This window comes from Macaca nemestrina, chromosome 1, assembly GCF_043159975.1.
Source record: "Macaca nemestrina isolate mMacNem1 chromosome 1, mMacNem.hap1, whole genome shotgun sequence".
Classification (NCBI taxonomy): domain Eukaryota; kingdom Metazoa; phylum Chordata; class Mammalia; order Primates; family Cercopithecidae; genus Macaca; species Macaca nemestrina.
In genome coordinates, this window is record NC_092125.1 from 102,501,290 (window position 1) to 102,513,743 (window position 12,454).

General features: G+C 48.1%; 1 long non-coding RNA gene across 1 annotated transcript; it reads left to right on the top strand.

Moving 5' to 3' along the window:
• The first annotated feature begins 282 nt into the window (after positions 1–282).
• LOC105498085 (uncharacterized) lies at positions 283–11,545 on the top strand. The gene is made up of 3 exons (XR_011615883.1): positions 283–420; positions 8,248–8,330; positions 11,369–11,545. It is a non-coding gene; the product is annotated as an uncharacterized lncRNA (long non-coding RNA).
• Positions 11,546–12,454: the final 909 nt, after the last annotated feature.

Genomic DNA, 12,454 nt, shown 5'->3' on the forward strand with positions numbered 1-12,454 from the left:
CCAAGTAATGTGTGAAAACATTCCACTCTTGAGGAGGTAAAGTTTAACTCCCCAATATTTAAGTCTGGGCTGCACACAGTGACTTCTTTTCAAAGAGAACAGTATGGAAGAGGGGAAAAAGGAGTCACTTTACAATGGATGAAACTTGGCAAGCTTTACCTTTGTCAAGATAGTCGAGGTCAGCATCAATAGTGATGTCACAATGAGAGCATGCGCCCTTAAATGACGGGATGAAAATGGCACTTTACCTCTGTCATCCTGCTCCCCAAAACCCAAAATCCAAGTCTCATCATGAGAGAAACATCAGGCAAATCCCAGTTGAGGAACATTCTTCAAAACACCTGACCAGTACCCCTCACGAATGTCAACGAAAACAAGGAAAGTCTGAGTAGCTGTCACAGCCTAGAGGAGCCTAAGGAGGTGTGTAGGGTGGGATCTGGGAAGAGAAAAGGACATCAGGCAAAAACTAAGGACGTCTGAAGAAAGTATGGACTTGAGTTCATAAGAATGTATCCTTATCAGTTCATTAATTGTAATGGATAAGATGTTGATAAAAGGTGAAACTAGGTGTGGAGTCTGTGGGACTCTGTACTATCTGCCCAATGTTTCTGTAAATGAAAAACTTTTATAAAATACAAAGTTGATTTTATTTAAAGTGCTGCCACTCCTGAGCTCATGTTCGTTCTTGTTACCACAGCTCCTACCAGACACTCAGGCATGTCCAGACATCATTTCCGCAGAGGCTGGCCAGGTCTGTGTGTGAGAAATGTTAGGTCCCAAACAAAAACACTGCTCCCACTGCTGACTCTATGAAAGCAGAACTGAAAAGTGATTGGGCTCTGTTTGGAGTCCCGGTTCATGGGGGCTGACTCCACATCCATTCCTGAGATATTCACTGAGCATGGCCTGTGTGCCAAGCACAGCTCTAGGTACTGGGGACTGGGATGAGTGCAGCATGCGTGCTCCTGCCCATGCCATGTGCGATCAAGTGGAGGAGAGGCATTAAACAAGGAAATGCCAAAATTTCTGTCTATCATGAGAAATACAGAGAGGGGAAAGTGCAGATATTGGCAGAGGAGGAGGCATAAGGATCAGGGACGTCCTCTCTGAGGAAAGAGAATGACGCTGAGGCTACAGAGTTTGCTGGCCATTGGGAGGTCCCCATGAGCTCCCCTAGCTGACTCCAGCGGGCTGCTCTCAGACATCACCCTGCTGGACTCTCAGCAAGCTCAGGCACAATGCGTCACTCCATTCCTCAACAAAAACTCTCTTTACTTGGCTCCCTGGATGCCAGACTCACCTGACTTTCCTCCTGTGTCACTGATTGCTCCTTCTCAGTCTTCTCTTCCCACCCTCTAACCATTCCAGCACCCGGGCCCTGCTCTCAGGACTGCCCTGCCTGTGCTGACCTTCCCCTGAGCCCACACTCATATGCCCACATGCCTGCACTGTCTCCCTGGAGGCCTCGGTGCATCTCCAAGTCTCACTCCAACCTGCTCCTTCCCCAGCACTCCCCATCTCGGTAAGCAGCACCGTCATCCCCCCAGCACTCAGGCCACAATCCTTGGGGTCGCCCTGGACTCCTCGTCCTCTCATACTCCACATCCAACCAGACAGCAAATCCTGTCTACTCTCCAGAATGTGTCATGAATTAGCCCACCTCTCACCACTTCCACTCTAGGCCAAGCCACCAGTGTCTCGTCCTGGATTCCTGCTGGGCATCCTCAGCTGCCTCCCTGGCTCCAGCCTGGATGCCAAGCAGTGGGTTCAACACACGCCGAAAGTGTGGTCCTTCAAATCAATGTCACACTATCCTCCTCTGCTGCTCACAATCCTCTGTCAACACCTCCATCCCACTGAGAATAAAATCCATGTCCTTGGCCAGGCACAGCAGCTCACACCTGTAATCCCAGCACTTTGGGAGGTGGAGGAGGGCAGATCACGAGGTCAGGAGTTCAAGACCAGCCTGGCCAACATGGTGAAACCCCGTCTCAACTAAAAATACAAAAATTAGCCAGGTTCAGTGGCACGCGCCTGTAGTCCCAGGTACTAGGGAGGCTGAGGCAGGAGAATTGCTTGAACCCAGGAGGCGGAGCTTGTAGTGAGCTGAGATTGAACCACTGCACTCCAGCCTGGGTGACAGGTAGAGGCTCCATTTCAAAAAAAAAAAAAAAAAAATCTATGTCCTTACCTTGGCTTTCCAGGACCAACAAGATATGACCCCAGGCCACTCTCCCACCTCAGCTCTCCCTGTTCCCAGACCCCGCCACAGTCAGGCCCAGGCCGCTCTCCCACCTCAGCTATCTCAGTTCCCTGACCCTAATACGGGAAGACCCAGGCCACTCTCCCACCTCAGTTCAAGGTCCCCTTCATCACTGACTGCAGCCATGGGGGCCTTGTGACTGTTTCTGCAGCACTTCAGCCCAGCCTCAGCTGAAGGCGTCTGCGCATGCCCTTTCCTCTGCCTGGAAGGCTCTTCCTGCTCACTGAAATGGTTCTCACACTCAGCTCAGGCCTAAAACGCTCCCCCTCCAAAGAGGCTTTCCCTGAGTATCCATGGAAAAGAGCTGCCCTCCTGTCTCCCTCTGCTTGCTTCACTCCACCCACTGGCACCACCTGACCTTCTCTTCCTACTTGGGCATTTGTTCATTTCCAGTGTCCTCCTGAAATGCAAGCTCCATGAGAGCTGGGTATTTGTCCCGTTCACTTCTGTATCCCTAGCAGCAAGAACAATAGTAAGCTCCCGACAACAGGCTTCAGTTTGGGGACTGCCTAGTAGTTGAAAGCATGGATGCTGGAGCTGGACTACCTGGCTTCTAATCCTAACTGTGCCACTTCCTAGATTCAGGATGCTGCACAAATTACCAAGAGGTGTTTCAATTTCCTCATCTGTAAAATGGAGATAATTATAGTATATGATAGAGATGGTGGCATGTTAAATTAGTAATTGGATGTAAGCACCTTAGAATGATGTCTGGCTCATAATAAAAATGCTAAATAATTTTAGCTGTTTGTAGAATTGTAGACTATAAATACTATTGATTTAAACCAAAACTGTCACATATCTATAGTAGTTGGATGGAGGGTAAAGGAGGGAAGACATGTGAGACAGGAAAATCCTCATTTATCGTTATGAAAAGTCAATAGTTAATGCCTAAAATTGAACTGAAGACAGTAACATCAGTACATTATTGAGAAACTTGGAGGTAAAGGCCATAGTTGAAAGTGACTGTCATTGGAGAGTCGGTCTAGATGTAGAGAAGGGAGGGCAAGGGATTGCTGTTTTGCACCATTTTTCCTTCTTAAAAATGTACAACTACTGCACAATGCAAATAAAATAAGGAAGGAAAAACTGCTTCATATGTACAATTAAACTATATACCTTTTGTGGCAAGTATGTGGTCTTATTGCACCCTAATTCCAAAGTGGAGGTAGGGGGAAAGGTTTTCCAGAAAGGGCTATCACGGGGAAAAGGTACAGGGTGGGTGTAGGCTCCTGGGCATGGGCTGAGGAAGGAAATTTCCCCTGAGCCCTGAGCTGCAGCCTGAGGACTTGCCTGCTGCTGAAGATTGAATCTGGAGGGTAAGGGTAAAGCAGTCAGGGCCCCAAGAAGGAACCACGGAGCCTGGGGCTCCAGACATTGGTGGGAATAAAAACAATGACAACAGCAACAGCTTGATGGAGAAAGGGAACACAACTGTCCAAACTTCACAAATGTGCTTGGGGCTCCGCCATGCCTAAAGCTGAGTGTCAGACAACCAACGCTCTGACAAGTCAGGCACTGATTTCACTAATTTGCTTTTCCTCCTGAAACTGTGTTGCTTTCCTATAGGAAATCCTGCCCTTGCCCTCATCCTGAGAGATGGCCTTTGCTGGAACTGTTTTCCCTCCCAGATGTGTATAAAGAATGAATCACTTTGTTTTACATGAGTTTGTTCTCATTTGTTCATGGCAACTGGAAAGGTGTACGGTGTCTGCATGGGGTGGAATGGAGTTTGGTCTTTACCCCATGTCACAGTCAGCAGAGAAGATGAGGTGCATCCACAGAGATGGGGATTAATTAGCTAAATGGAATTAAGCTACAAAATTGTCTTAATTGTTTCCTTTGACTTCACACTGACTGAGCATTGTAAAAGATTCAAATAACATAAAATATTACATTATATAAACTAAAAAGAAGCAAACCTTGAGGAATTTCTCACCTCTGTGTGAGCCACTGTTGGTAATCTGTCTTGTAGTATAGATTTTATTCTGTGCTTATCTATCTACCTATCTATAAGCTTTTACAAAAATTAAATCATACTATGCAGTGCTTTTCAGTTTTTTCCAATAACAAATATCTTGGACATGGTAACTCGATGATGCATCTGGGATTACTCATATAGCTAAACAATGACATTCTTTCAGGAGAAAGAGAACCCAGATACTAGTGGGGGAGGGGAGATATCTGAGCCTTGACAGAGAAGTACAACCAGCCTATTCCTGTCTCTTCCCCCTCCTCCTCCTCCTTCTGCTCCTCCTCCTCTTCTTCTTCCTCATCTTTCTTCTTCTTCTTCCCATGTTTCTTCCAGAGCTACAGCTCAGCTCCCAGGATCAACAGCACAAATGCAATAACTCCAAGGATATCTCGCAGAAGGAGAGCCATGTCCAGTACATTTGAACCTGTTCCCCCACATAGAGAGTGAAAAAAGCTAAGGCAGGAAATAACTTGACATACCCATCGCCAAGAGGAGACAGAGGGAGAAAGCAGGTGGAGCAGTGGGAAGGAGCCTAATGCAGAAACTGCAGAGGGAGGAGTATGGCAAGTCCATTCATTCAACTGGTTAGGAGCTGATGCTTGGTGCCAGGAATGCTGAGATGCACAAGATAATGTCCACAGCAGCCCAGCACACAGGAGGGAAGATAGAAAATACCAACTGCCAGACAGAGGGATCACAGCTGCAATAGAGGTTTACACCTTGTACAAGGTCTTCAGGGAGGGCCTCCCAGAGGAGGTGCTGGCTAAACTGAAGCTTGAGGCAGGAGTAGGAGTTTCTCAGATCTTCAGGGTGGGGCATTCCAGGAAGGAGGAGCACCACATTTAGGAAACTGCCATGTCAAAACACCAGCCCTGGGAGTTGCCCGCACCCCACTGCAGCAGGAAAGGAACAGGGCAGGGAGGAGCCATGGCAAGGAGAGTCAGAGGGAGGCAGGAGTCTGTGCCCAGAGGGCCTTGTGGTCATGCTAAGTGCTGAACACTCCAGGATGGAGGACAGGGGAGAAGGTAACGGGTGGTTTAAAGGGATGCTGACACATCAGAGTTCTCCAGCAGCTCCTGGAGGAAAGGTTAGAGAGGTTGTGGCTGCACCAGGGTACCAAGTCATTCATTCATCCAATGAACACCAGTTGTGAGCAAACTTTGCCAGAAGCTGTACTTGGCACAGGGATTCAAAGGAAAACATGATGGTGGCCTCTGCCTGAGGACATTGCAGTCTACAGAGCAAAGACATAACCCCACTGCTACTACTCAGTGTGGGGTGCCATGGACATTCCCTAAAGGATTGCTGCCTACATGCAGGACCAGATACATAACTGAAAAGGCCCTATGCAGAATGAAAATAGGAAGCCCTTGTTCAAACTTATTAAGAAAATTGTAAACCAAACATGCAGCCTTTACATGGTCTTCACCCCATGAAGAAGAAGTGAAGGACATAGGACTTGCTGATACAGAAAAGCCAGCATGTGCAGACGCTCAGAAGCTTACAATGGCAGGGCGCATTCAAGGAACTATGGCAAGCAGTTTGGTGTGAAGAGAGCAGATGAGGCTAGCAACGTGGACAGAGGTGCATCTAAGCTCTGAATCATACAGAGAGTGGCTGGAATCAGGTTCTCACAGATGACACAGACAACGGCACAAGCCGTCCTGCTATTCCCAAAGCCCATTCTGGATGCCCAGTGGAGGATGGATGGGGTGGGAGAGCTCCTGGAAGCCTGCTGTCTTTACCAACAAGGACATGGTGGGGTTGTGGGGAGGAGGGCATCGGTGGGAGAGATGGTTAAGGGCAGAAGCAAGGTGGATGTGACTCCCACACTGCTATGTGTGGTGAGCAGGGGGAAGGTGGTGCTAATGCACATGGTGGAGAATAGAGCCCGGAACCATTAAACCCCAGTGCTGCCTGAGCTCAGGAAGCCCCTCCTATCCTGCAGGCTACACTCACCCCTCACCTTGACACAGGCTTCCCCAAGGTAAGGTTACATCTCTCTGATCCACCTGGTTGCTGACCACACAGGTGAGACTGCTGTTCCTCTGGCTCAGGGGCAGGTTCACAGCCAGGGTCCAGGAGTCGGGGGCTGGTCCTGGTGTTTCTCTCTGCTCCAGCTCTCCGAGGAGGCCCTTGCTCTCCTAAGTCACATTCAGGTCCTCTGTGGTTCCTGGAGCCGTACACTCCAGGGTGATGTTACGCAAGCCTGGTGTGATAGACAGCGAATTGGCCAGGATCTCAGGATGAGGCACAGGCTCCGGGGAAAAAAGAGATAGAAGAAAGAAACCTCACATTTGTGGAGAACATTGCACATCACACTTTCTTATCATTTTCTCATTAAAGCCATGGCATGCTCCCTATAGGAAAAGTGGGTGTGGGTGTATTCTACAGATAAAACACAATTTGCTCAAGGTCAAATACTGAGCAAATGATAAGGGAAGCCACTGAGTTCAGCTCCATGTTGGTCCCCTAGATTGAGTAAGTCTTAAAACTGTCCCAAAGAAAATAACAGTTGGACTCCACCCTCCCAGGGACATTTTTTTTTTTTTTAATTAGGGTCTTTCCAGAGAAGAAAAAGTCTGGGATATAAGGGCTTATTCTAGCCCAGGTTCCTTCACCTCCATCCCCAGCTGAGGCCAAGCTGGGTACCGCACAACCCTTGAGGGACAGGACATCAGGTCAGCTCTGGGAGGCCAGAGAAAGGCCCATGCTCCCAAAAGTGGACATGTCTGTGGGAGCTGCGGTGGTCACAACTGGAAACAATGACTCTGAATGTGGTTAGAAGGTGCCACTTGGTCTGGGAGCTGTGGCTCACACCTGTAATCCCAGCACTTTGGGAGGCCGTGGCGGGCAGATTGCTTGAGCTTAGGAGTTTGAGACAAGCTGGACAACATGGTGAAACCCTGTCTCTAGAAAAAATACAAAAATGAGCGGGATGTGGTGGCGCTCACCTGTAATCCCAGCTACTTGTGGGGGCAGAGGTGGTATGATCGCTTGAGCCAGAAAGTTGAAGCTGCAATGTGCTGTGTTTATGCCACTGTGTTCCGGTCTTCCAGCCTGGGTGACAAAGTGAGGCCCTGTCCCAAAACCAATAACAACAACAACAAAAGAACATGCTACTGAACCTGTGGTGCAGACAGCAGAGAAGAATCTGATTCACAGGCCAGCCTGAGAAATCACATGGGACCTAAAACTGTGAAGCCACTCTCTCCATGGCAGGATATTCCCCCATGCAGAGAGGAACTTTAGAGAAAGAAAGAGTTGGCTAAATTAGTTTCCTAAGAAGTGTTGCAGTGTAAACTTCCTCCTACACTATGGAGGCTTTGAGAGCTAGATTTGTGGCGGCTCGTGTGACTGAGGCTGGCCCTGGGCTGGGGCTGAGTGAGAGAAGACAGGACTGGGAGGACTCCATTCACAGGGATTCCCAACTGTGGTAGGCAGAATAGTGGCCTCCAAAATGTCCAAGACCCATCCTGGTAACCTGGGAGTGAGTTAGCTGCGAGGTAAGGGGAATGAAGGTCCCAGATAGAATTAAGGTTGCTAATCAGCTGACCTTCAAATAGGGAGATGATTCTGAATTCCCAGACACTAACATCAGTGTTCTATTAGGAGATACAGGAAGATGGCCATGAGCCGTGGGATGCCAGCAGCCACTAGTAGGTGAAAAACGCAAGAAAATGGCTTCTTCCTGGAGCCCCGGGAAAGAACGCAGCTCGCCACCACCTTCACTTTAGCTCATGGAGACTTGTGTCACATCTCTAGCCTACAGCACGGCGAGATATAAATTTGTGTTGCTTTCAGCCAATAATTTTTGGTAGTTTGTTACATCAGCGATAAAAAACTACTACACAAATTAATGTTAATCATATATAGGATGATTAATACTGGAAAAATTGCTATTTGGCTGAATTTCCATTTCCTCTCCCAAGACACTGAAGAGATTTTCTTTCTGGTGTGAATCTCAGCTCTGCTCTATCTCTGAGGACCTCATGTGCTTTATTTTTAGTGGAGAAAATGGAGTCTGAAGGCCGGTGTCTGAATGGAACCCTGCATGGGACCTATGTGACACTCTAGGAACAAAAAAAGCAGGTAAGCCAGAGGATGGGGGAGGGAGGGGTGTCACTCACCATAGACAGTGAGGTAGAAAACCTGGCCAGATAATTGTCCTCCAGTTAAGTAGATCATGGCCATGTACTGCCCACTGTCTTCAGGGGCCAGGTTCTCAATCCTCAGAGACAACATGCTGGGCACATGGACCCTCTGCTTGAACTTGTCCTCAAGGCCAACCCAGGTTGGAGAGTCGGCCCCACTGTGGACTCACAGCACCCGTGTATGATTTGACAGAGTGCCCAGAGTCCATACAACCTCCTCCAGCTCGGCGCCTACATCCACTCTGGACTTCTCAATCACATTCGACAAGACGGAACCTCCTTGGATCCCCTTCAGATGAATGGGGGCTCCAGAATCCTTCACTGCAGAGCCATGTGCTCCAGAAGTGTTGGCTGCTGTGCTGCAGACACCTAGGGCATGGAAACAGGAAATATATTTCCTCATCAAGAACAAATGAGAGAACCACAGAACTTTTCGTTTTAACAAATTTATCCAGTATACTCCCTTGATTTTAGGAATAAAGCTAGTACAACAAAGCTGAAGCAATTCTGAGATCAAGTCCTGGTTCTTGTGGAGTGTAATGTTTAAGTATTTTGTACAATTTTGGTATAAAAATGGACAATAAACGTAAGTGTTCTGGCCAGACATGGTGGCTCAGGGCTGAGGCAGGTGGATTTCCTGAGGTCAGGAGTTCAAGACCAGGCTGGCCAACATGGTGAAACCCTATCTCTACTAAAAACACAAAAATTAGCCAGGCATGGTGATGGGCGCCCGTCATCCCAGCTACTCGGGAGGCTGAGGCAGGAGAATCACTTGAACGGGGGAGGCGGAGGTTGCAGTGAGCCAAAATAGTGCCACTGCACTCCAGCCTGGGCAGCAAGCAAGACTCCATCTCAAAAATAATAATCATAATCATCATAAGTGTTCTATTTAATCTGAAGCTCGAAGAAACAGCCATTTTTTCCACCGGGAGAAATGTGACCATTCATTAGACCTGCTGGGAGAGAACACTCCAGTCTCCTGTATGGCACTTTCCTAAGAGATTTTCAGGAATAATTCTGGCCAAAACAGTGTCTTACTTCTTGCAGCATTGCCTGGAACCAGTGAAAAAGAAATTAGTGTTTTCTGCTGAGCAGACAGAAACTGAAAAGGTCTGGCTGATGTTGTATTAGTGGCTTCTAAATGCCACAGCTGCAGCAGGCCTGGGTGAGTGAGTGATGACCCCCAAGATCCCTCTCAGGAGCAGAGGCAGAGAAAGCAGAGGCTCAGGTGGAGGGGGCTGAGAGAGGAGGAGTCCCTTCCTCCCTTGAGGGCTGAGGAAGTGGCCACAGGGACACCCAGGGTCTTCTCTCTGAAGAAGCCTGAAACGGGCTCACTGGCTGTCAGTGCCTGTCAGGCCACAGGATAGGACAGGACAGGATGGGGAGACAGAGCAGAGACCTTGATAGAGCCACAGGAGTCACCAAATCCCAGAGCCTCACTGCTGAGAGGGGACTCGGGGATGATCTGTCCAAGCTCCTGCTTTTATTACAGAGTAGGGGCTCTCTAGCGGGTACATCTGTCCTGAGCCACACAGGGCAGAGCCACACCTGGAGCCCACTTTCTCCCCCAGCCCAGGGCCTGCCCTGCAGGACGCTGCCCATGAGCTCTTCCACCCTCCCCTGCCCTCCCCAGAGCTCAGCTGCACTGTCATCTGAGCCCACCAGGACCTGAGCAGCTGCCGGGGTCTCCACCCCAACTGCCCTCTCCTGAAAAGGGGAAGCAGGTACTTTCAGTGGCTGAGAAGAGCAGAGACTTCTGGCTAGCAGAGGGTTAAACAGGCAGCCTGGACAGACCCCACTTCCTGGACGAGGGAACTGGGAAAAGTGGAGGCTCAGCCCTCAGGCTGCCAGGGAGGATCTGCCCCAGAAGGTGGATGATGAGCACAGCTGGGAGGAAGATGAAGATTCAGAGAGGGAAGGAAGGCAGCAGGAGCTCTCTGATCTACAGAAATGCTAATCCTGAAGAAGAAAACACAAGCCAGGAAGCAGGTGGTCATTTACAAGGTGGAGCGAAACATTCATTTAAACTGTATAAAATTTTAAATCCTGTCATCAGCATAAAAGATTGCTCATTTTTATCCAGGCATGATAGTGCACACCTGTAGTCCCAGCTACTTGAGGGGCTGAGGCCGGAGGATCACTTGAGCCCAGGAGGTCAAGGCTGCAGTGAGCCAAGATCACACCACTGCACTCCAGCCTGGGAGACAAAGTGAGGCCCTGCCATTTGTCTGACGTAGCCCCCATCAGCACACTCACAAACCAACAATTCATGTTTGATGCCCAAACTGCACTTCTTGGTGCCATCTCCACAGTCTCATGTCTCTGTCTGGAGCCCCTAATGCAGAGATGCTTCTCCTCCAGCTCCCTGCTGGCAGACACTGCGTGGGCATTCAGTAAATCTTGTTATTGTTATGGTCAAGGGGTCCCCAGAAGTCAAGGACCACCCTCACCTGTAGCTTCCTGTGTCTCTGGGAAATTATCTGGAGCTGAGCCACCCTCAGACTCCCTCCTTCCCTTCCACACTTCCCCATCCAAACACATGTCCTGGAAGGGTGTAAGAGTTTAAGAATGAGGAGGACAAATTCCTCATTTCCGCCTGCATCCTCACTGCTTCACCACCCATCCCTCTCCCTGGGTCAAGAGTGAACTGGAACAGGGACTATCCAGAAACCGAAGGAAAAATGCATCCAATTATGGAGCTTCAGGATTCCTGGAAGGATGCAGAGCAATTTCACAATGACGTTCCTTCTACGGACAGCCTCTGGCCAAATTCTACTGCCAGGGGTCTTGTCTCATTCAGTATCACCCCACTGGAACAACCAATTTCATTCTTTCCCAGTAATTCCCTGAGAGAATCACTTTCTTTGTCTCGACACGATCTCCTACCCCTAAAATGAGAAATTCTAAGTCCTTTCCTTCTTTCTCTCCCTCCCTTCCTTCCTCCCATTCTTTCTTTATTTTTCTTTGTTTCTTTAGGAATCTTCCAACCCCCATGCCTATAAGGAAAACTCTAAACAACTGAACATATTTCCAGATAAATAACATTGTAGAAGTGGAGAACGCCTACATTTCGCTGACTACAGAAGGTTACCTATGTAAAAAGGACGTAAACCCTATTTCTAAGCTCATTGTTCTTTCAAGACATCCTGTTTTACAAATGCTCTCTAATCTGCTCCACTTCATGTAACTCCCTGCAAGTTCAACTATTGGCTGGAATATTAAAATGAAAAAATTATAACCATAAAACTGTCACCAAAATTCATCTTCACTATGTCTTATTTTGTCATTAATTTTGACCTAATTTAATTGTACACACAAACATATAACCTTTCATAGAGTCATGAATGTGGTATACAGCCTATACTAGGACAGTCTTTCTTTCAGTTTCCGTTCTTGCTTAATTCCCTGTGTTCTCTGCTTTCTCTCCCTCCATTTTTCCTGCCCAAATTCATGCTCTGTTGTAGCCCATGTTAGCAATCTGATTCCTTCCACATTGCCAATATAGTCTCAAAAACATGTGACTGTAAAGACGTAAACCCTTAAATTTTGGAAGCTGCTTTTCCTTTCATAAAGTAAGGATTTCATTGTGTTTCATTTCCTGAACTTGCTGCTAGGATTTCATACCTCATACTTCATAAAAATTTAAAACTCCTTCCAGGAAACTGGACTATTTCTTTTTGTAAGCCTCCATAATATTCCACGGCACAGATACTGCTCAGTTAGGTCAATCATTCTTGAATTGATGGGCACCTCCTCTTTTTTCCAGGGTTTTTCCTTACAACAGTGTGTGATAAACATGGTTTCACCTGCAGCCTTCAGGACGTGAGCAGCATTTCAGGGTGGAGGGAAAGGCAACTGTCAGGGATGATAAAGGGATCCTCCTGTGGTATTCATTTTAGGCAAAGATAAATGCTGGTTAATATTTTAAATGAAAACTATCTGGCCAGGGGCGGTGGCTCACGCCTATAATCCCAGCACTTTGGGAGGCTGAGGTGGGCGGATCACAAGGTCAGGAGATCGAGACTATCCTGGCCAACATGGTGAAACCCCGTCTCTACTAAA